We start from the raw sequence: 24,114 nt of genomic DNA, 5'->3' as shown, positions 1-24,114 counted from the left end.
TAACTAAAAGACTGGAGCATATCACAAGTAGGTCAACCAGTCCAAATGACCCTGGTCTGGCTAGGAGCAATCCTTTAAGACCTGCCAGTAGGTTTGGCTACACTCTCAGCCAATCACAATCATCCTATACTACCATCTGTACATAGACACATTGGTGATAGAATCTGGACTATCACACATTCTTGGCTCACAATGGACAGAGGCCCACATGCAATGAGTTGGCTGAAGGGTTATTCATCCCAAGAATACAATTAGCACCATCAACAGACAATAAGAGGATGTTAAGCTAGTGTCACAGAGTCAGAGAACCAGAGAATGTGAAGCAGACCATTTGGCCCAACTCATCCATTTGGCCTGCCATTCTGGGCTAGACTTACTTCCTTGTATTTGTTTTATTATCTCCCTAAACCAGTGGATTTCAAACTTTTTTCTTTCCACTCACATCCCACCTTAAATTATCCCTATGCCATCGGTGCTCTGTGATTAGTAAGGGATTGCTTAAAGGTTGGATGTGAGTGGAAAGAAAAAGTTTGAAAACCACTGTTTTAATCGTACCACGTTGACTTGTGTGTCCGGTTTCAGAACTCTGAAGAAAATGGGTCAATGACAATTTTTATCAAGCAAAATATTTCAGTAACAGTGGGTCTAGAGCAGTGATTCTCAACCTTCCCTTCCCACCCATATCCCACCTTAAGCAATCCCTCACTAATCACAGAGTACCAATGGCAAAGGGATTACTTCAAGTGCAATGTGAGTGGGAAGAAAAAGTTTGACAATCATTGCCCTAAATCTTTCCTATCCATCTATATATCTGCCTTTTAAGCATTAAAATTGTACCCACTTCTGGACTTTCCTCTAGGGGCTTGTTCCAGACATGGACTACTCTCCAGGTGAAAAACCTGCTACTCAGGTCCCTCTCACATCCCTCCCATCTCATCTGAAACCTCGAGTTCTGGAATCATCTGTCCTGGGGAAAAAGACTATGAGCATTCACCTCATCCATGCATTTTACTATTTCCTGGATCTTTAGGTCACCCCTTATTCTCCTACGTTCCAAAGAACAACGACCCAGCTGATCCAATCGAGCATTTTTATCCCCTTAAAAAGTATTGGATGATTAGGTGTTGAAGAACAGAGGGATGTTGGAGTACAAATGAAAAGATCTCTCAAGGTTTCCGTCCAGGTTGATAGGATAGTTAAGAAGGTCTATAGGATGCTGGGTTTCATTAATCAGGGGATTGAGTTTGGGGGTCGTGAGATCATGTTTCAGCTCTATAAATCTCTGGTAATACCACACTTGTGTTCATTTCTGATCACCTCAGTTCAGGAAGGATGTGGAAACTATGGAGAAAGTGCAGAGGAGACTTACCAGGATGTTGTCTATATTGGAAAAGATGTCTTATGGGGCAAGCTTAGCAGTGCTAGGGCTTTTCTTTCTGAAGTGAATAAGGACGAGAGGTAACTTAATAGAGGTCTGTAAGATTATGAGAGACAGACAGTACCCTTTTACCCCAGTGCGGGAGTAGCAAACACTAGAGGTCATGAGCACGAAGTGAAGGGAGGTAAGTTTAGGGGAGACATCTGGGTTATGTTTTTTTAATGAAGAGTTGTGGGTACCTGGAATGCATTACCAGGGGTGGAGTTTAAAGCTGGAACAATAGGGGGCATTAAACAGACTCTTGGACAAGGAAATGGATGAAAGAAAAGTAGGGAGGTAGGGAGGGTTTAATTCTTTTTTGGTAGGTATGCATAGGTCAGCACAACATCATGGGCAGAAGGGCCTGTACTGTGTGGTAACGCTCTATATTTTAACAAGAATTTAATTTTAAACTTCAGATGATAGTTATAAATGACTGGAGTCACAGGATTCTCAGCCTCACTTGCAGAACATTGGCTAATTTTAAGGGCATTGGGAAGCCAAGGTCTCAATCAGAAACACGAGAATGTACATGGATTGATTCTAGTTGACCACTGATACCTTGGAGCAGCCATTCTCAGCTATTTTTGGGCTAAAGCCCCTAGGACTCTTGCTCAAAGTTTATGTGCCCCCTTCCCTGAGGTGCAGTCAAGTTTTGGACATTCTTTTATTTGCTTGGTAAAATTTGTGTGAAATGACTTGGTGCATTTAAAGGAAGGTGGTACTGGTGTTATTGGAGATATTCAATGATACCCAATATCAATGGGTCATTAATTTTCTTTCTGAGAAGATTGGAGAGAGATAAAAACGAAAGCGAACAGTTTATAATCGGATCGCTTAAACTGAGAATAAATGTTTAAAATTTGACAGTTCAGTTGCACAAAGCATACATCTTGAAATTTCTACCCTAATCCTGTCTATCTGAATATTTTCCCAAGGCATATTTTATCATGTCTTTGGTTCCCCTGTGCTAATATTTTCCTCTTTGCCATTATATTTGGATTATCCTTCCCTGAAACACATCAGGACATTTTTCTCCCATAAAGAAGTGCAAGGTACCAGGATTATTAATCCCATTTTCCACACCATTAATGCCAGACAACATCTCTAAGATATAAAATTTTTTTTTCAATCTTAATTATTATTTGCTTTTTCCCATACACTTATTGAAGGTTCCTAGACAGAATTAACAGTGAGAGATATTTTCTTTTTTAATGGATTCACTCTTGACCAACAGTGAATTTGATATCACAGAGATTTTGCCTCTTTAAAGCCTTGTCTTCAAATTTATTGTTTCATTGTACGTTTGTGTTGCTGTCAATACCAATATTTATTTCCCAATCATCAATAATCCCCTTGAATTATTGAGGGGCAGTTGAGTTTATCGAGAAAAAAAGGGAAGCAAAAGAAAGTCCCTTCTGACTCATTGAATGTCCATGGATTCGCCTCCAGCGCTCCCGCAGCCTCTGTACTTGCACAGACTTCGGCAACCCAAACTCCAGACCCAAACCTCCGATAAGATCAGGACGTTTTCAGCACCCAAAGACCTTCGGGAGCCCTACTCACCTACAGTGCCCTCTGGAGTCCTGGCTCTGATACATGGTTCCCACGAGCCAGCCTCCAGCAGATCCCCCAGCCTGTGTGGGTCCCCTCAGCCGCTGAGCCCATCGCTGGTTCGCCACTGTGGCCACCGCCCTGCAGGGTCCCTTGGCCGCTGAGCTCCTCGCTGGCCACCATCCTGTAGGCTCATCTCCTCTCCTTCTCTTTCTCAATGTTCCTGCTGAGAACATGCTGGCAAATTCATGCTGAAAATTCTGGCTGTGGGCACAGTGCACCAGTGGTGACGGGACTGAATTAGGTGGACGGTATTCAGCCCTGCTCTTGGCTTGTAACTTTGGCCTGTGAGGAGATGAGTCACTCACTGCAAGGCCTTTGACCTGTTCTTGTGAACACAGCATATTTCAGTCTTTTCCTGCAAAATCTGTGGGCAATGTTTCAATACAAATCCAGGCGGAAGTATCAGGCAACAGCAGCTCAAATGAGTGAGACTTCACCTGGCGTTTAATGACATGGAAATAGATTATCTTGGAATTCTCTCCCCTGGATTGAAAAATTGATCTCAGATAGCATGGAAACCACAAATTTAAAAAAATATAATTAGAGGCCATTAAAAATAAATGTGCCTTAATTTTCTTTGTATCCCCTCATTAATTATTGATGGAAAGGGTGGAGAATAGGAGTTAGATACAGCATGGGAGAGACCCTTTGACCCATTTCCTCTGCACCAACCATTGATACTGATCCCACGCCAGTCCTATTTTTTTTAGCCTCCCCATATTCTTATCAATTCCCCAAGGCTCGACTACTACTTGAGGCAATTTATAGTTGCCAGTTAACTCCCAACCTGCCCATCTTTGGCACATGGGAGGAAACTGGAACTCCTCATCAAGAGACATGCAAACTCCACACAGACAGACAGAGGTCGAGATTGGTCCTGTGTCACCATGAGGCAGTGGCTCTGCCAGATGTGGCACAATGCCATCAACTGACCAGAACTTTTTTGTTCTGTACCTATTGGACCAGGAACTCCTGGATGGAGTTATGAGCTGGTAGTGCTGAGTTGGGGTTCAAGGAGAATGCTCTCCGCTCCGCCAGGGATGACGGTGGATTGCCCAAGGCTTGGTAGTCTGAAGGTGTGGGTTGGGACTGGACATGAACAATGGAAAAAAAAATTAAAGGGATGGGGGTGAAGGGAGCAGATACCTTGCACTTCCCTCTCACTGGTCGAACTCAATGGAACTGGTCGAAACATGGCTCAACACGGGTCACTTGTCTTACTTTGCACAGATCAAAGCTCATGCCTCTGTCCTTGAGAGCATCACAGCTGTACAGAATCCCCATTATCCCAACATCTGGAGGGAAAAAAAAAGGGTTATGGGTGTGAGGTAGGGAAGGATTAGATTGTCGTGGCGTGGGTTTACATAGGTCAGCACAACGTCATGGGCTGAAGGGCCTGTATTGTGCTGTAATGTTAAATTTTATGTTTAAACATACAGCAACAATAACAAGCCCTTTTGGCCCAGGAGCTCGTGACGCTCAATATAGTTAAGTTAGGTGATTGGGCAAAGGTCTGGCAGATGGAGTACAATGTTAGTAAATGAGAGGTCATCCACTTCGGTAGGAAAAATGGAAGAGCAGATTATTATTTAAATGGTGAAAAACTGCAGCATGCTGTCATGCAGAAGGACTTGGGAGGGCTTGTGCATGAATTGTAAAAAGTTGGGTTGCAGGTACAACAAGTTATTAAGGCAGCAAATGGAATGTTGGCCTTCATCGCTACAGGACATTGAATTCAAGAGCAGGGAGGTCATGGTGCAACTGTTCAAGGTACTGGTGAGGCCACACCTGGAGAACTGTGTGCAGTCTGGTCTCCATACTTGAGGAAGGATAGACTGGCATTGGAGGTGGTTCACCAGGTTGATCCTGGAGATGAGGGGGTTGACCTACAAAGAGAGACTAAATTGTCCGGGATGATACTCACTCGAATTCAGAAGAGAGGAGATCTTATAGAAACATATAAAATTATGAAAAGGATAGATAAGGTAGAGGTAGGAAAAGTGTTTTCACTGGTAGGTGAGACCAGAACCAGGGGACACAGCCTCAAGATTCAGGGGAGTAGATTTAAGACAGATGAGGAAAAAGTTTTTCCCAGAGAGTTGTGAATCTGTGGAATTCTCTGCCCAGGGAAGTGGTTGAGGCGACTTCATTAAACATATTTAAGGTTCAGTTAGATAGATTTTTACAAAAAAATGGAATTAAGGGATATAGGGAAAAGGCAGGTGGGTGGAGTTGACCCAATGATCAGATCAGCCATGATCTTATGAAATGGTCTTATTAAACTGTTTCTTACATTCTTAATTACACCCAATAATCTACAACCTCAATCCTTTTTGAATGGTGGAAGGAAATCCAAGCGCCCGGAGGAAACCCACGCGGACACGAGGCAGAACAAACAAACTCATTACGAACAGCGCAGGATTCGAAGCCCAGTCGCTGGCCCTTTAGCAGCATGGCGCTAAACACTACGCTAACCATGCTGCCCCATAAAGGGTTATGGGTAATGAGATAGGGAAAGATAAGATTGCTGTGGAGTGGGTTTACATAGGTCAACACAACATCATGGGCTGAAGGGCCTGGACTGTGCTGTAATGTTCTAGCTTTCATTTGCATTCTAAAAATTCCAGAATGTCTGAAAAAATTCTTCTCACTTCTCAGCTTTGGATCCTCGCCCGCCTTTAGACAAGATATTAACACCAACTCACTTTAACACCAACGGCCTCACAGAAGTGGAGAGGTGGGGAGTTCCCCTCAACGCGCCCACCCCAGGAACGCTGCTCAGACAGTCTGGCCTTTGCTGCATCATCAATTGGCAGCAGGAGCCTGCGCCGCTTCTCAGTGAGACAATGGCTGGTTTGATCCTCACGTCTACGTCGCATTCCTGCTGGTCTTTGTAACCCTTTACCCACTTGCTCTCTGCGGGGGCGACCGAAGTTCATTGTTTCCGCCGCTTTGGGGTGCCCTGGATCATTACACCTCTCGTCCTCATTCACAGGATGCCCACAGGGTCTCGGCCCGAAATGCTGAGCATCCCTTTTCCCCCACAGGCGCAGTCTGACCTGCAGAGTTCGTCCCGTAGTTTTCTTTCCCTCTCACTTTCGTTGAGGATCGCTGACCTGCTGCATCAGGTGCACTGATAGGACTTTCTCACCTCAGCTGTTCCAGTTCTGTGCACTTGCACAGCCATGGGAACACTGCAGTTGACCTGCCAATCATCCCTGGTCTGACACCCCTCCAGTTCCATTCCCACTGCATCAGTTCCCTTCTACATCTGGGGATTATATTGTTCTTCCAGTCTCACTCACAATCTGTATCATCTTCATCTGATAGAATTTATTGGCATTCCATTATCAAATAAACTATTCTACTTCATTGGATTATTTGCATCATCTGCTTATTTTGCATGGGGTTTCAATCCTAAAACACATGCTTATTATTTTATCTGCATAATTAGTTGGCATTGGGCCTACTAAATCAATGAGGAAAAAGCCTTGTGGCACAGGAACATGCTGAGCACACTCCCAGCCTCCAGTAGGTTGCACACTAAACTGTCCCTGGATCGGACAGTGGATGTTCTGCACACACCTCACCCTGCTCTGTGCACTCGTGATCAAAGATGCAATCGTCCTCCAAGGTACCCTCCACAAATTCACCCTCCGGAGAGGGCGCTGCATGGCACTCTAGTTATTCCCCATCCATCTTCCTTCTGGTATGTCCTGCACTGTATATTTCTGCAGGCCCATCTACCCTGTCAGAACCAGGTGGATTGTCATGAACGTATGTCATGAAGTTTCTTAGTTTGCGGCAGCACTATTGCACAGAACCAAATACATTAACACATGAGGGAGGAGCAAAGGCTACCCTCCTACCTGTATCTACCTGTGCCGTTCAGAGGACGAGAGGTAGTTTCAACCAAAGGGCAGCCAGTCTTGGAATGGACTATTCAGGAGCGCTACGGAGATTCGGGCACTGAGTGTGTTCAAAAAAAAGAACTCAGTAGATTTTTGGAAAAAATCCTGGGAAGTGGGATTCATGCAGGAAAGTCAGGCAGAGTTAAAACCTCAGTTGAATGGCAGAGCAGGGCAGAAGGCCTTGTCCTGCCACGACTTCCTCTGCTCTTGTGGGAGAAAGAATGCTTTGCTAATGTCACCACATCACTGAGCTTCCGATCATTCCGTGACCTGATTAGTCGGGTGCATGGTCACCTTATCTGCTGAAGATGCAACATTTCTGTAGAGGCAGCGAAACGGAGGCTTCAGCTGTAGCATGCCCTTGGTAAGTAACTGCAGATACAACGCTTTGCTCTGTCAAACAGTCCCTTCTGCCAAATCTATGCTTCAGTTAGGAACTAGCATTTATCTAGTTCCTGGCACAATACACCAAAGCAGATCAAGTCTTTTCTCACCGAGATTATGGCATTCATTAGATGGAGATTTCCAAGCCGGAATATTAACATGTTTCATCTATAGCCTCATTTAACATGAGAGATGCTTCTATCTTTGTCTTTGCCCCAGAGAAGAGCCCTTCTGGCTAAAGAATGGTGAGGTAATTGTCACAGACAGGAGCATAATGTTCAAATGTACTGACATTCTTGGTAGCTTCAGTCACACAGATGAACAAAAGAGACACAAGGTTTCAACAGAAAAAGATATAACAAACATAAAAGGATAGACAAATAAATTTTCAGTTGCAGTTAGTGGAAAAAATATATATTTCAATTTTGGTAGTGCCAGAGTATTTTGTGCTTAGTATGGGGAGTTTCAAGAGCCTTGAATCCAGAGGTACCAGATTTAAGGATTCTCTACCTTCTGCCTGAAGATGGCAGTGAGAAGAGGTTGTGACCAGGGCGATGGGGGTCCTATACGATGTTGGCTGACTTCTTGAGGCAGCGCCTCGCATAGATGTCTTTAATGGATGGCAGACGAGTGACTGTGTTGTCAAATGGTTCACGAATTTCCTCACGTAACAGGAAGGAAGCTCAGTCATCATTCTAAAAACTCTATGATTGGTCTTCCAACCACCAATCAAAACCTTTAGTCCCTCTATCAATCGTGCAGTTGTCTTACCTTAACTCCCTGTCACAACCCCAACTGGAGCTGGCCATAGGGTTCTCTTGGGTCAGTCCAGGTTGGCCATGATTGGACTGAGTTCATTCTAAAAACTAAAAGGCCCTGTTGTTAATCACCTTCTTGACGATGACAGCATCTTCCACCCTCTTCACTGAGGAAACAGCAGTATCCAAGCACTTCACCCACCAAGTTTGCCTGACTTTGGAAATACACGACCACCTCTGGGTCTAAATTTGGGGACTCTTGCCGTACCGGCATCCTAGGAATACTTTTGCCAGAAGGACTGCTTTGATTCAAGAAGGTAGCTCATCACCACCCTCCTAAGGAGAAGTAGGGAGGGGAATTAAATGGTATCCTTAACAGTAATGTTTGCTCCCTGTCAATAAATGAAAACAAAAATCCTTAATCCTTTGTGCTCAGTGTTCTGGTTGTCCAGAACTATCAACAAGCATTTGTACTCTGTGTTCTGGTTTTGCTGGACTACCATCAAGAGCATATATTTCATGTCCCAGTTTTCCAGGACTGGTTTTATACCCAACCACCAGCTGGTTCGTACTGGTGTTCATAGATTGGGGTTTAAAAACAGCTGCTTTGCCAGGTTCCACAACAAGAAAAAGTGCTGGAAGTGAAGGTAAGGACATTCAAGATTGTTGTTTGATTATCTAGGACAATGTAGGGTTTGAATTGGACAGATATAATGCAGTATCAGTGACTCAACAGATCAACTAACTCTGGTTTACCCATGGACTCAGTCTGGAGTATATATTATGAAAGGTTTAAAAAAATGGCCAGAGTCCAAAGGGTTAAGAGGCAGGTCTTCAAAATGGAGTTTGAAGCAGGGATTAATCCAAGGTGGAGGTGAAATCTCCAGTGATTAGAAAATGTTTATTTGCAGTAACTAAAACATTATTTTTTGGATTTGCAGACAGCGTAAGAATGAATTGAGAAATTTGCCATTTTCCTTGTTCAATCACCCATTCATCCAGTTTTTTTTTCCCCCCAAATGGAGTTTTGTCATTCATAACAATATTTTGAGAGTTTAACAGTCTATCCATTCCAAGAGTAATCAAACATGCTTATTCAAACATTTTTTCATATTCTGGAATCTTTATGTTGTACTCCCCCAGAAGCGGACAAACTTGGGTGGGAGGCTGAGGGGAGGCCCGATGGAAGTTTAGAAAATTCCAGAGGTGTAGACAGCCAGAATGTTTTGCCCAGAATGAAAATGTAACACCCGGACAAACTGAGACCACCCACAAATTGGAGGTACCACACCTCCCATTCCGTCTGGACACCCTCCAAGCAAATGGTACTAGCATCGGCTTGTTTTGGTTAGGATCCTCCCCTTCCGTCTTGTCTCTCTCTTTCCCTCGGTCTCCTTTCCTCCAGCTCTGCTATCCCCTCCCCCCACCCCGATCGATTCACAGCTTTTCTCTCCTGCCCTCCTATCCAGGTCCATCTCTGGCCTGTGCATTCCCCCCTGCCCCTCCTTCCCCAGCCTTTTGGCTCATTCCTTGACGAAAGGTTCTGGTCTGAAGCATCTTAGCCTCCTCTGGACACTATGGGATTTTTGTTCGTACAAGACAACATGTATTTAAAGTGAGAGGGGAAAGTTTGAAAGATCTGAGCAAATCTTTTACATAGAGAATGGTAAGTAGCTGGAACAGGCTGTTAGGAGCACTGGAAGTAGAGATGGTCATAAGAGTTTGAGAAGCTTCTTCTAGACATGAGTATACAGGGACCAGAGAGACATGTCATGTGCAAGTAGCAATTCGGGGATCATGTTCAGCATAATATTGTGAGCTGAACGGCCTGTTCCTGTGCTGCAGTGCTCTGTTCTACATGGAAATTACTTCTCGACATAATCCCTATCAGATATTGTCCACAGTTTCGTGGCCTCTGCACCCATCAGTTTTCCTCCTCTAAAACTGAGGGCTTTCTGGACAGAGGTCATGAAAGAGTGGACAGCTTTTGATTTACACCATCTCAAAGCACTTCGCAGCATTCCAGTGTGGTTGTCATGTTAGAATATAGCAACCTATTTGGATATGGCAAGCTCCCACGTGCACCAGTGTGATAGGAGAGGTAATCAGTGTTTTACTGTTTGATGCCAGAGATAATTTGGCCTTCAACATCAAGAGGTCCTTTGGATTGTTTGTCTTTCTACTCACTGCACGACCTTGCTTTAATGCTTTCTTTTGAAATGTGGAATCTCTAACCTGATCCACCATCAATGACCAAAGACTGCTGTTGACTAAACAACAGGCTTTTATTCACTAAAGAACAAAGGCACATCCATACTGCTCGACTGTCCTGCACTGAGAAGGGGGCTGTGGAACAGTAACCTTTATACAGAAGCCTGTGGGAGGGGCCACAGGTACAGTTGGCCAATGGATGTGTCCGACCAGATAAACAGTGGTTTATCACAGAACCATTCTGTATCATCTCAATGACAAACTAGATTCGGGTCTCACCTTCATCCAGAAGAGGTGTGGTGAGTAAATGGGGAGAAATAGGGTTTTTTTTGTACAGTATCTTTCATTTTAAATCTTTGTCCAAAGTGCAGTTGCTGGAATCTCAAACAGAAAAAAAGAATTGTCGGAGGAACTCAGCAGGTCAGAGACCATCGAGGAGGAGGAATCTACATTTTGGGTCTGGACCCTTTGTGGAGACAAAGGTGGGAAAGACACTTCGACAGCGACCCGGGTTCCGGTGCTGTCTGTAAGGAGTTTGTACATTTTCCCCGTGTCTGTGTGGATTTCCTCCCACCCTTCAAAACATACAGGATTTGTAGGTTAATTGCGAGGGAGGGGGTCCATGGGCCAGGAGGGCCTGTTATGACACCATTAGAAAAAATATACGGGTGTAGGGACCCAGAGGTGATACTGTAGGGCATAGGTGTGGGAGGAAGAGACAGGAGTAGGGTGAAACCATTGTTGGGGGGGGGGGGGGGTGAAAGTTGACAAAGAAAAGGGAGACAAAATATTGTCAAGGAGAAAGTAAAGAAGTGATGGAAACAGCAGAATCAGATGGGGGTGGGGTTACCAAAAATTAGTAAAACTAGTGTTCATCAAGTTAGGTTCAAGGCTGTCTGGAAGGAAGATGTGTTGTTCCTCAAATTTATGTTCATGGAAGATTTAATGTGGTTCATCTGAAGTTTAGATTCTAAACAATAAGTAGAAAGGCATCAATCAAAGAGAGTTTTGCAAACAGGATGAAGTGCTGTGTTTGGCAACCGACTGGAGAAGAAGCAGATTTAACAGAAACGTTCAGATGGGAATTGGTTGAATGTTTGAATCTCTGGTAGCAGAGAGAGAAGTGGCCATCCAAAAATCTCAGTCCAGGCATGATGGGTCAAATGGCACTCTCCCTGCTTGGTGACTCTAAATTCAATAAATCAGTTGTCTATTGTGTGTTGTTAGAGATGCCATTGTTCTCGCGCTCACTGGAGGCTGAGATCAGGGAAGGACTGAGGCTGTTGTTCATGGTTTCCTCTCATCAGTGGGATGTCACGGCCAGGAAGCTCACGACCAGGGATTTTAAAGGGAGTGCGGGAAATAGGGACCAGTCAGCTTAAAGGGATACTGGGATAGGGGGACCAGTGGGTTAAAGGGAGTGTGGGGAATGGGGACCAGTGGGTTTAAAGGGATTCTGGAAAGGGGGGGAGGGGGGAACTAGCAAGTTGAAGGGATTGTGGGAAATGGGGACCCAGCGAGTTTAAGGAGAACACAGGAAATGGGGACTGCTGAACAAGATGCTGAACCATTAGCATTTCTGAACAACCGTGAATCACTGGTGTTTTAATATTATTGTGAATGAACAAGAGGCCCCTCGATTGTCATGAAAACCAACCAATCAAGTGGCCTTAAATGAAGGGGAGTCTAGTTGTGAAATCCCTGCCCCAAAGCAATGTCAGTGATAATGAACTTTTATTTGAATGAGTATTGGGAATGTGCATGGTGACACATTCCCCTCCACGCTTCTCACCCTCGTGACTGGGAAATCCAGCCGCACCCCATCGGCATGACAGAGGCTTTCAGCTCTCCATCCAGGGAGGACTTTTCCTGGCCGGATGTAAGATGCTCATGGGGCAGCTCAGCACCACCTTCTCAGTGATAATGCTGATTGCATTCCCTGAATAAATAAAGAACCCTTGACTCTTCCCAACTCCGAACTAACCTTGGAAAAAAGTGCCAAAAATACGATCTTATAAAAAAAAAGTCTAAAAATTGCTTAATGTTATAATATCTGCACTTCGTGGCATTCAGGGAATATAGCTGGTGTTGCGAATTTCCCTCCAGCAACTCTTGGCAGACTTAATTTCAGAGCTAAGCCACAGACGTTCCTCTAGAAAATGTCAGATTGTCTGAAACCTTGTTACTCCCTGTCCTGGTGCCAGATCTCTTGAAAAACAATTTGCTGGACTCCTGAACATTCCAGTTGCAAGATAAGCAAGTCCCTGTGACCTCCAGATGAGCATCAAAGTCCTTCCAAACTCTCAGCAACATTTGTTTATCTACGGGAGATACAAGCTACTTCCCAATCTAATTTTGTTGCGTAAAGTGTAAGCCTGGTGAAGTCCATCTCAGGGATTGACTCCAATCCATTGAAGACATCTATGTGTGACACTGCCTCAAGAAGGAAGCCAACATTATAAAGGACCCCCATCAACCTGGTCACATCCTCTTCTCACTGCACCATTGCACAGTTATCACAGAAGCATGAAGCCCTGAACTATTTATTTCCACTCACATACCACCTTAAGTAATCCCTATGCTCTGTGATTAGTAAGGGATAGCTTAAGGTGCTTATGTGAGTGGGAAGGGAAGGGTGAGAATCACTGCTCTAGACCCAATTGTTACTGAAATATTTTGCTTGAGAAAAATTGTCATTGGTCCATTTCCTTTGGAGTTCTGAAACCGTGCACATAACGAGTCAATGAGGTACGATTAAAACCGTGGTTTTCAAACTTTTTCTTTCCACCCACAGACCACCTTAAGCAATCCCTTACTAATCACAGAGCACCAATGGCATAGGGAATACTTAAAGTGGTATGCGAGTCGAAAGAAAAAGTTTGAGAACCACTGGTCTTGGTTCAAGAACAGTTTTTTTTCCTCCAACATCAGGCTCCCTATAATACCCTAATCATAAACTAATGTACCACCAAAATATCTATCTGCACCACTGAAATTTTACTTTTCTAACCACCACTGTGACTATTTATCTAGTCTTCTAGATTTGTTATACTTTTTCATATATTGGCATTTTGTTGCAATTTAACCTCTATTATTGTTGTGTTGTATCTTACGTACTTGTTGTGATTGCAGCAATTTAGAATTTTGGTGCATTTGTACGTTGTACGGATATATATGACAATAGAGGCAGCACGATTAGTGTAGCAGGTAGTGACACGCTGTTACAGCCCCAGTGACACGGGTTCAAGTCCAGCGTTGCCTGCCAGGAGTTTGTACATTCTCCTCGTGTCTTTGTGGATTTCCTCCGGGTGCTCGGGTTCCCTCCCACTGTTCAAAGCATACAGGGGTTGTAGGTCAATTGGCTATAATTGGGTGGCACGGGCTCAAGGGCCCAAAAAAGTCCTGTTTACTGAGCTGAAAGTCTAAATTAAAATTAAAATAAACTCTGCACGTGTTTGTGGAGAAACCTCTTAAATGTTACTTTTGTTCCTGCTTACACCAGTACTCCCAACTGGACTTTAATCTGTTGTATTGATGACCTTTAATTTTAGTTTTCGATAACTACAGTTGACAAGTCAATAGCCTCTGGGAATGTCTCCATCTTCTGCTATCTGTCAGACCAAACACAAATGGGCCTATGTAAATTACGTGAGAAAGTTACATGGAAGCCTTTTGTTTCAAACCTAAGACAGCTCATTATGTGACATTACAATTTGATTTTGAGAGAAACAGGCCCAGAGTTTGGATTAGGTTTGCAACAGAAACCCTCAAATTGGAACAAGGCTTTCATGCATGTCTATTTTGAGATGAGAAAGTGGCTTCTGATGTTAGATAAATTAGTGAGGTGACTCAGTAACGCCATGGGAACGCACTACATAGTGGATAATAACAATTCCTGTGTGAGTACTGCTCCAGGGCAGGACTTGTCAGCTGTTTTGAAGGACAGACAGGACTTGTGATATTATGCAAGTAAAGTCAATAATCAATATTGATCTCTCTTTCACATACTGTAGCTCCCACATAGAATTCAGCTGGAAAAACACAATGCTGGAGAAACTCAGCAGGTCCAAGTACTTTATATAGGAACGGTAAAGATAAAGAACAAACATTTCAGGTTTGAGCCCGTCATCAAGGTATCAACAAAATTATCCTGTTTCACCTGCTGAGTTTCTCCAACATTGCTTTTTAACTTCTATCATGGTGTCTACAGACTTTCGTGCTTTACAGTAAAGCCCTGGTATCTGGAATTCAAGAAACCGGCAAAAGAAAATCAAGGAAATAAAAAATAATTACGAGTAATAAAAGATAAAAATGTGTTTAAAATTGTAAATGTTCTCTGAAATAACATATAAACCTTTGGTGAAGATGGGAGCAATTATTCAGCCAGCGGAGGGCCTTGGCCGGGCTTTGCTCGTAGCGGCTGTTCAAATCAAGTTGTGTTAAACAGCAATGGTGTTGCCCAGGATGAAGAGCTGGTTGATCCCGCTCACCGTTGGGGAGACTCCCTTAACATACCTCCTTGTCCCTGCTTCGTAAGAGTCGCTCTGGTCAGGGGCTTTACCTGTAAACTTGTGGGAGGGAGGGACGGGGGTGGGGGGGGGGTGGTGTTAATTATCTACAATGTTATTGTTTGTCTTTTGGACGGCTCCGTGGAGGGGGAGGAACCTGCAGATGCAGTGATGGTTAAAGTTTTCAAAGAATGTGACTGAAAATAAAGTAAAATGCTTTAAGGTCTATTTATTCATGCAAATGAAGTTTGTTCCTGTAAGTGCAGTACAGTATTTTTGTCTTTTAAACTGTTTATTCTTAATGCAGGTGTATTAATTTGGCATCGTAAAGAGTAAGTCTCAAGCAACCAGAAAATACCACTTATCCAGCATCTACCAATCCCCATAGGTGCTAGATACCAGGAGTTTTACTGTACTAATGAAGATAAATGGGATTCTAGTGTACCCAATGTATCAAGGTGGTCACGTGCATTAGAATCAACATGCTTCAGTGAAATAGGAAGGATTAGAATTCTGTGATGCTCTGAATTAGCTTCAGTGAAATGAGAGATGGATCTGGACATAGCTATCTTTAAGTATCAGCCTCTGGGACAGAAGGTCAAGGGATCAAATCCCACTCTCGAACCTAAAATAGATTCACGTTTCAATCCTGCAATGTCAGAACAGCCTCCTTGTGAACAAGCCATTAAGCCGGCAAACTTTTCAGCCTGCTCATGGAGACCAACGATGTTAATTCGGAGAAAAAATATTCTCATGGAGGTCAGGATTAAAGTGACTGACTGGGGGGGGGGGGGGGGGGTGGTACAGGGACATGACAGGCTGCAGGGAGCCAGGTGCAACACTGATCTCAGGGGCTGTCCGTGTGGAGTGTGCGCTCTACTTCATCAGAGACCTGATTGGATCCCATAAGTTGCCCCAAGTGTGGGAGGGTGGCAGAGGGACCTGGGGGAATGAATGGGATCCAAGAGAGAATGGGTTACAGGGAAGAAATGGTATTGAACGGGATTACTCAGAGAGCCAACATAAAATCAGGGGACCAAATTGCTTTCATCCATGTCGTTTAGAAATTCTGGAATTTCTTCCACCTCTTTCCACCTTCAAGGCTCCAAAATATAACTCTCTGACCAAGCGCTTAAGCCCGGCTTCCATCTACATCATCTGCTGCCCGGGAAAGGCAGCTGACGCATGGAAGGGTCCATCACACCCCAGACACACACTCATCTCCCTCCTCCCATTGAGGGGAAGGTTCAAGACTGTTAAATAGTGCACCAAAAGGTAGCTTCTTCCCCGTAGCCATCAGGCTCATGAATGAACCCCACAACAGTGCTCTCATGCTTCCCTTGCTTGGTGCTAATTAGATTTCAAATTTATTGTCAGACGTCACAAACAAGCCTGAGATTCTTATTCTGCAGGCCAGGCAGAATTATTACTTATTGGTAGTAGAAAAGTAAACTACACAGCATATACATGTAAACAAATAAAGAACTCTAAACAGATAATGAAAGTAAACAAACCAACTGTGCAATACAGAGAAAATTTTTAAAAAGTCAATAAAGTGCACAAATAAGAGACCTTAAATGAGTCACTGACTGTTTGTTGTTGACAAGTCTGATGGTGGATCAGAACTCAGATTTTGGAAAAGGGAGAGGGGCTGGGTTGTTCTTCCTGAAGGGAGTCTGCTTAAAACAGAGATGTCGAGGAATTTCTTCAGCCAGAGGTTGTTGCAACAGGCAGTTGTGGAGGCCAGGTCATCGGGTGTATTTAAGGCAGAGATTGGTAGGTATTTGATTAGTTAGGACATCAAGTGTTATGGGGAGTGGGGCTGTGGGGGAGGATGGATCAGCTCATTATGAGAATGGCAGAGGATGGGCTGACTCTGGTCCTATAATCTTGTGAAATTTGTCCCTGTTCCGATGAAGGGTCTCGGACATGGACCCTTAACTCTTGTTTTTTTTCCTTCCACTGGTTCTACCTGCCTCGCTGAGTGTCTTTGGTCGTAGAGCTAGCAGAAGCCAATGGGCAGACGCGAGAGCATGGGAGTGGAGCATGGAATTGAAGTGGTTGGCCACTGGGAGATCCCTGTCACCGATGCTAACCGACTGCATTTTCAGCTTCTTGCTTTATAGCTGCAGTCTTGGAGGTCCTCGAGTTATTCCATGACAGTTTTGAGTTTGACGCCACTTGGATAATTTCTTTTACCTTTAAAGTGCTGTGGAGGTTGTTGTTGCAGTGAGTCCTTCAAAAAACTGTTTGTGTGCACAACAGGCTGCCAACAACAGCAGTGTGATGATTACCAAACAGTCTATTTTAACGGCGTTGGTTTGGGGATAAACATTGGCCAGCTTGTTATTCATGTTTTTATAACAGCAAATGCAACTAGTCCAGAATGCAATTATCGAGTTTTTTGGACCAATTTTTGGGGTGTCAACTTTTACACAGATCATACGTTTGATTGTGATAAGTACCCGAGTTGTTCAAGGCATTGAGAGCTCGGATGGACGGCTACAGCCCAGGAGGGAGTCTGTGGCCCAGGGCGTCAGGAGCTCGGGTGGGCGGCGGGGTGTGGGTTCACGGTCGGGGCATCGGGAGCTCAGATGGGCAAGTGGCCGTGGCGTCAGGAGCTCGGATGTGCAGGCGGTCAGGGCGTCAGGAGCTTGTATGGGTGGGCGATCGGGGCCAACAAAAAAGGGGTCAACTTTACACAGGTCATGGGAAAGCTTGCAATTTTTAGCCAAAAAAGAGGGGGTTGACTATTAAACAGTATCTATGATTAAACGAGCATATACGTTAATTTCCAGCGGGAAGTAAAGGATCTGAGATTTACCTGGACATTTTGGTGAAGGAGTGGGTGCACTGGCAAGGATTAGGAGGAATGAAAAGAATTGGGATGTCGAGAGATCTATCCCTCAATCAACGTTATTAAAATAGACTGCAGCAATACTGCTTAAAGAGGGAGTAGAAACTGATCATATTTAAAAATATCAATACTGCATGAACTTTAAAATTAAAAAAAGACTGTCTCATTTTATTTCTAAATTTTAGTGGAAGAGGTAATTCAGTCTGTGGCACCTCTCAGATCAACTCCCATCAGTGCTATACTGTTTCCCTACATCCAATTCCAACTCATAAACCACCCCCTCCCCAAAATCTTTCTACCATTTTGCTATTTAAAAAAAAAATTATACATGGGCGGCACAGTTGGTGTGGCCGTTAGCACATCGCCTTTGCAATGCCAGCAATCAGGGTGTGGTTAGAATCCCGCGCTGTCTGTATGGAGCTTGTATGTTCTCCTCGCGTCTGCATGGGTTTTACCCAGGGGTCTCTGGTTTCCTCCCACCGTTCGTACCAGGGGCGTAGGTTAACCTAGTATAAATTGGGCAGCATGGACTTGTGGGCTGAGAGGGTCTGCTACCATGTCTGAATTTAAAAAGTAACAACAAGCTCATGACACCAAATTAACCTACAACTCCTGTACGTTCTGAAGGCTAGGAGGGAATTGGAGCACCTGGTGGAAACCCACGCTGACACAGGGAGAATGTATAAACTCCTTACAGAGATATGAACCCCAGCCACTGGCGCAGTATCACGAGTCCTAATCAGGTTTGTAGAAAAGCTCAGCATGACACCCTTGCTTTTGAACTGTATTTCATCTTGTTTGCAACATCAAGGTTTCCATTGACCAGCAGAGTCAAGTTATCCTGCCACATGCAAGAGAAACACAAGAATTGCACAAGCTGGAATGTTGAGTGGACAGCGAGAAACTGGTGGGACTCCATAGGTCAGGCAGCATCCGTGGAGAAAAACAGACAGTCAGTGTTTCCAGGCAGAGCCCTCTGCTGAGTTGCCTTCCATTTTTCTCCATGGGTGCTGGCTGACCTGCTGAGTTCTTCCAGCTTCCCAATGTTTGGCATTTGTGCTGTTGAGTTTGTGTTGAACACTTTGTAATGCCCAAACTCACCCCCGACCCTCCCTTCAAGTTTATCGATTAGCAGCTCTGCACTGCATACCAAAGTGGGGCTGAGATTCCTTTAACGCTGGCAAGAAGCCATGCTATGGACAGGGTCTGAGCTTGTGCTGTGAAGTGAAAGGAAAGTGCCCTTACTTTAACCCTGCCCTTACTATAACCCCACCCAGCCTTTAACATCCTCTGAGATTAGGTGACAATTGAAAAATTCAATTCTCTTTAATGTGCTTCCTGCTACTTTTATCCCCAGGGATTTAAAAAAAAACGATTTAATCTAGATATACAGTGGCAACGGGACCTTTTGGCCCACAAGCCTGTGCAGCCTAATTACACCCAATTGACCTACAACCCCTGTACACTTTGAACGTTGGGAGGAAACTTGAGCACCCGGAGGAAACTAATGCCGATACGGAGGGAACGTACAAACACCTTACAGACAGCGCCGGATTCGACCCACGGTCACTGGCGCTGTAACAGCAATGCGCTAACCACGTGATCCATTTGTTTATGGGAAAGAAATCAAGGAAAGCATTTACCCATGATTTTTAATGAGAGCCTGGTTTTGAAGCATTTTTCCAGGAGTGGACTTGTTATCTTCCCCCTCTCCTCTGCCCCTACCTTTCCCCTCTCCTCTGCCCCTACCTTTCCCCTCTCCTCTGCCCCTACTTTCCCCCTCTCCTCTGCCCCTACCTTCCCCCTCTCCTCTGCCCCTACCTTCCCCCTCTCCTCTGCCCCTACCTTCCCCCTCTCCTCTGCCCCTACCTTTCCCCTCTCCTCTGTCCTCCCTACTCCCAACCCCTCTCTCATTACTTCCTCTCCCTTCTCTCCATTGGCTACCTTCCCTCTACAATTTTAGTCCCTTTCCCTCCACAGGTACTGCCTGAAGAACAAGGAAAACAAGGTGCATCGGAACACTCCTCCCTGCTGCTCCTTCATTATCACTGCATCTAGAGCAGTGGTTCTCAATCTTTCTCTTTCCACTCACATCCCACTTTAAGTAATCCCTATGCCGTCGGTGATCTATGATTAGTAAGGGATTGCTTCAGGTGGTATGTGGGTGGAAAGAAAAAGTTTGAAAACTACTGTTTTAATCGTACCTCATTGACTCGTTATGTGCACGGTTTCAGAACTCCAAAGGGAATGGGCCGATGTCAATTTATCTCCAGCAAAATATTCCAGTAACAATTGGGTTTAGAGCAGTGATTCTCAACCTTCCCTTCCCACTCACATCCCACCTTAATCAATCCCTTATTAATCACAGAGCACCGATGACATTAGGGATGACTTAAAGTTGGATGTGAGTGGAAAGAAAAAGTTTGAAAACCACTGTTTTAATCGTCCCTCATTGACTCGTTATGTGCATGGTTTCGTAACTCCAAAGGAAATGGGCCAATGACCATTTTTCTCAAGCAAAATAATTCAGTAACAATTGGTCTAGAGCAGTGATTCTCAACCTTCCCTTCCCTCTCACAGATCACCTTAAGCAGTCCCTTACTAATCACAGAGCACTGATGGCATAGGGATTACTTAAAATGGGATGTGAATGGAAAGAGAAAGGTTGAGAACCACTGATCTAGATCACGAGAATTACAGTGGTTCAAAATGGCCATTCACTTGCATTTGTTAGGAACAACTAATATATTTAATTTTTAAAAATGTTATTGGCAACATAGTAGAAGCCGATTCCAGTCACTTAAACCCTTGCCACCCAATTTAACCTGTAACTCAGTATGTTTTGGAAGGTGAGAGGAAACCAGAGATGTTGCCTGACCTGCTGAGTGTTTCCAGCATTTTCACTTTATATTTGCATACATGCAACTGTCCAAACTGGATAGCAATTGTCGAAGTGAAAGGAGGCATGCACTGATGGAGCTGAGGGAATTTTCTACTATTTCAAGTTTGGAAGATATGGACAAAGTGCATGCATTTGGGTTGGCCCCAAGATTTACAATCATAGATTTCCTCATCTCCAGACCACAATCAGCGAGGATTGGTAAGAATCAGTACCAGAGCACCATAGGGCTGCGTTCTTGGCCCCTCAGCTCTACTCACTTTACAACTCCAACTGTGTGGCTCAGTACGACAATAACACCAGCTATAAATTTGCCGATGATACCACAGAAGTGGGTTGTATAAAGAAAGGTGATGAGTCAGCACACAGGAGGGAGATTGAAAACTTGGGTGAGTGGTGCACTAATAACAATACTCAATGTCACCAAAACTAAGGAGCTGATTGTTGACTTCAGGAAGGGAAAGCCAGAGGTAAATAATCCAGTGATCATTGGGGGATCAGAGGTGGATAAGTTCTTTGGAGTCACTATTTTGGAGGATCTTTCCTAGATCTAACACACTAATGGCATCGTGAAGAAAACATGTCAGTGCCTCTACTTCCTCAGGAGTTTTTGCAGGTTTGGTATGACACGAGAAACCCTAAGAAGCTTCTATAGATGTGTGGTGGAAAGAGTGCTGACTGGGGAACACCAATACCCCTGAGTGTAAAGCCCTGCAAAAGGTAGTGGACACAGCCCAGGACATCACAGGAAAAACCCTCGCACTATCAAGAACATCTACAGGGAACACTGCTGTCGGAGAGCAGCTGCAATCATCAAGGATCTACACCACCCAGCACAAGCTCTGTTCTTGCTGCTGCCATCAGGAAAGAGGTTTCGGTGCCACAAGATTCATACCACCAAGTTCCTTTACCCTATTGTAAATACCCCTCCACCATCAGATGACAAACTCAATTAGAGACTCATTTAAGGACCCTTACTAGCGTACTTTATTTATTATCTGTTTACAGTTCTTTGGTTGTTTACACGCCGTGTACAGGTTTATTTTTGCACTATCAATAAGTGGTAATTCTGCCTCACCCAAATGTCATATCTCTGACAATAAATCTGAATTCAGAGCAGTACGGTATATCTGATCCATATAATTCCGTCTGGGACCCTCCAATCAGAAGACATTAACATCAACTTCTCCGGTTTATGTTGTGGCCTTCCTCTGCTTCCCTCTTTCCCTATCCCTCTGTCTCCTTTCCTCCAGCTACCCCCCCCCCACCCTTCCCTCTCCTTTCAGAGAGTTACACCCTCCCTCATCACTTCCCAGCATTTTCCTTTCCTGTCCTCCCACCCTCTTACCTGGGGGCCTGTGCTCCTTCCCCTGCCCTTCCTCTCACCATTTTATTCAGGCTCCTGCCTGCTTTTAGCTCCTACCTTGACGAAGAGCTCAAGTCTGAAACATTGGTTACGCATCTTTGCCGTAAAAAAAAACACTGCGTGATCTGCGGAGTTTCACCCGCACATTTGCTTGTTTAATTCAACACAATACTCCATTTGTGTCTGAACCCAGTGTTTTGTGCTCTTCTCCCATTTCTTTCCTGCTTTTGGATTTGATAGCTCTATTTAGGAAATTCACCTCCCTTCCATTTACAACTTGGGGTTGCCCGCAAAGTAAATGTTTAATTTGAGTGAGCACGACTGGAAATTAATTACTTGCCCTTTGAACCTCCAGTATTCCAACAACATGAATATACCCTCCTTTCATTCCCACCGACTGTTCCCTGCATGCAAGCAAATTAGGGAACAGTTTGTTGGAGAGAGAGAGAATAAAAAAGGTGCGAAAGAGAGTAAGAGAAAGAGAGAAAAGGGTAAGAGGAAAAATGAGAGAAGGAAAGAAAGAAAGGAAGAGAAAGAGAGAGAGATAAGCAAGAAAAAGAGGAAAGATAAAGGAAGGAAACAAATTGGTTTTGATATTCTTGTACAAAAAAATACCCGAGATTGGAGCCAGACATGATATTAGGAGGAAATAATTGCTGGTCACAGGTCCTCACGCCAGTTATTTTGGCTGAAATAACTGGCGTGCTGTCATTAATTGCCATGAATTCTGAGAGGCGATTGTTTGCAGTGGCAATACCCTGTTCCTTATTACAAGCCCTGATTTAAATTTAAATTTTATTTACAACAGGGTAGAAGTCAATACTAGCCAGTTACAACCAATTAACCTATAACCCCGTACATTTTGGAGGGTGGGAGGAAACCGGAGCCCCCAGGGGAACCCATGCAGGTCACAGAGAGAATGAACAAACCCCCTACAGACAGCGCCAGATTCAACCATGGGTCGTTGGCGCCGTAATAGCGTCACGCTAACCGCTACGCCAAGAATCCTGACGATTTGCTCAAAAGTTTATCGGGGGCATGTTTAAAAAGACAGCCAAATTATTTAATTGCCTCACTTCCCCACCCATTCCCTCTACCCACCCCTCCCCCTACCCTTAGCCTTCAGTAGTAGAGATAAGTCACAGATTAGTCCACAAATATTATGTTGCAAAACGATCTACTGGTGACAGCAAGTCGCTTATTTTTAACCTAGTAGGAGCATAACAAATGTGCTCCTGACCCACTCAAAAAGAAACTCTAATTAGGAGCCATTATTTTAGCATCGTGAGACTAGCCTGGACACTGTCCCAAACACACGGGGTCATCAGGAGTCCATTCAACCCTTCACTTGTGGTTCTACATCCCATGAAAATCCTGGCCTGGATTTTGTTTTACCAATTTATCTGGGTGCCATGAACATTTGCCAGCAATTGCAGAATGCATCACCCAGCCCTAATTACCCTGAACAAGGAAACAATTAGGAACCAACCATGGTGTCTGGAGTTATGTCTGATGGGACTAAAGCAATCATTTTTATTCTACACAAGATGCAACTGTGAAAAATATTTATTTACTTACTTTGCACATTAATCACTATGGAATCTTTTATTTTCTGCTTTGCGCAGTCAGTTTCTGCCTTCTTTGTTTACATTTCTCTCTTTTGTACTCTTATCTTTTCTCAAGTGCAGTTTTTTGAACTATCAATATGGTAATTCTGCCTCGGCCACAGAAAGAAGAATCTCAGGGTTGTATGTGATGCCGTGTATATGCTCTGACAATAAATCTGAACTTTGATCTATCCTTTTTATTTATTGTCTATTTTTTGTGTCCATAGGAGCTGAAGACATAGGAGTGGAATTAAGCAAACCCCCCCCATTCCATCATGTCTTATTTACTATCCTTTTGTTATGACATACTATTAAAAAACTTAATTCATAGTTTTTTTTGGTGTATCTCAGAAACAGAAAAATAGGTGCAGGAGTAGGCCATTTGGCCCCTCAAGCCTACACCGCCATTCAATATCATCATGGCTGATCAGTCCCCGTTTTCTGGCTTCTCCCCATACCCCTTGATCCCCTTACCCACAAGGACCAAACCTAACCTACTCTTAAATATTGACAAGAAACCGGCCTCAACTAATTCCTGTGACAAAGAATTCCACAGATCCACCACCCTCTGAGAAGAAT

The 24,114-nt window shown here is 44.1% G+C and overlaps 1 protein-coding gene across 16 annotated transcripts in view; it reads right to left on the bottom strand.

Annotated features, from left to right (window-relative positions):
• Positions 1-24,114, bottom strand: part of LOC138742714 (muscleblind-like protein 1) — a 275,672-nt gene that overhangs the window by 160,763 nt on the left and 90,795 nt on the right. Inside the window, exon 2 of one of the 16 annotated variants that reach the window (XM_069897476.1) lies at positions 4,181-4,329. The exons of 14 other annotated variants lie outside the window; for them this stretch is intronic. The gene's annotated coding sequence lies outside the window, so the exon portion shown is untranslated. Of the gene's footprint in view, positions 1-2,983; positions 3,229-4,180; positions 4,330-24,114 lie in introns of those variants that run through there. One more of the 16 variants, XM_069897477.1, reaches the window with a different exon arrangement.

The sequence above is a fragment of the Narcine bancroftii genome, chromosome 9 (genome assembly GCF_036971445.1).
Source record: "Narcine bancroftii isolate sNarBan1 chromosome 9, sNarBan1.hap1, whole genome shotgun sequence".
NCBI lineage: Eukaryota > Metazoa > Chordata > Chondrichthyes > Torpediniformes > Narcinidae > Narcine > Narcine bancroftii.
Note: the sequence above shows the minus strand (reverse complement) of the source record. Positions and strands in the feature narration are given on the sequence as shown.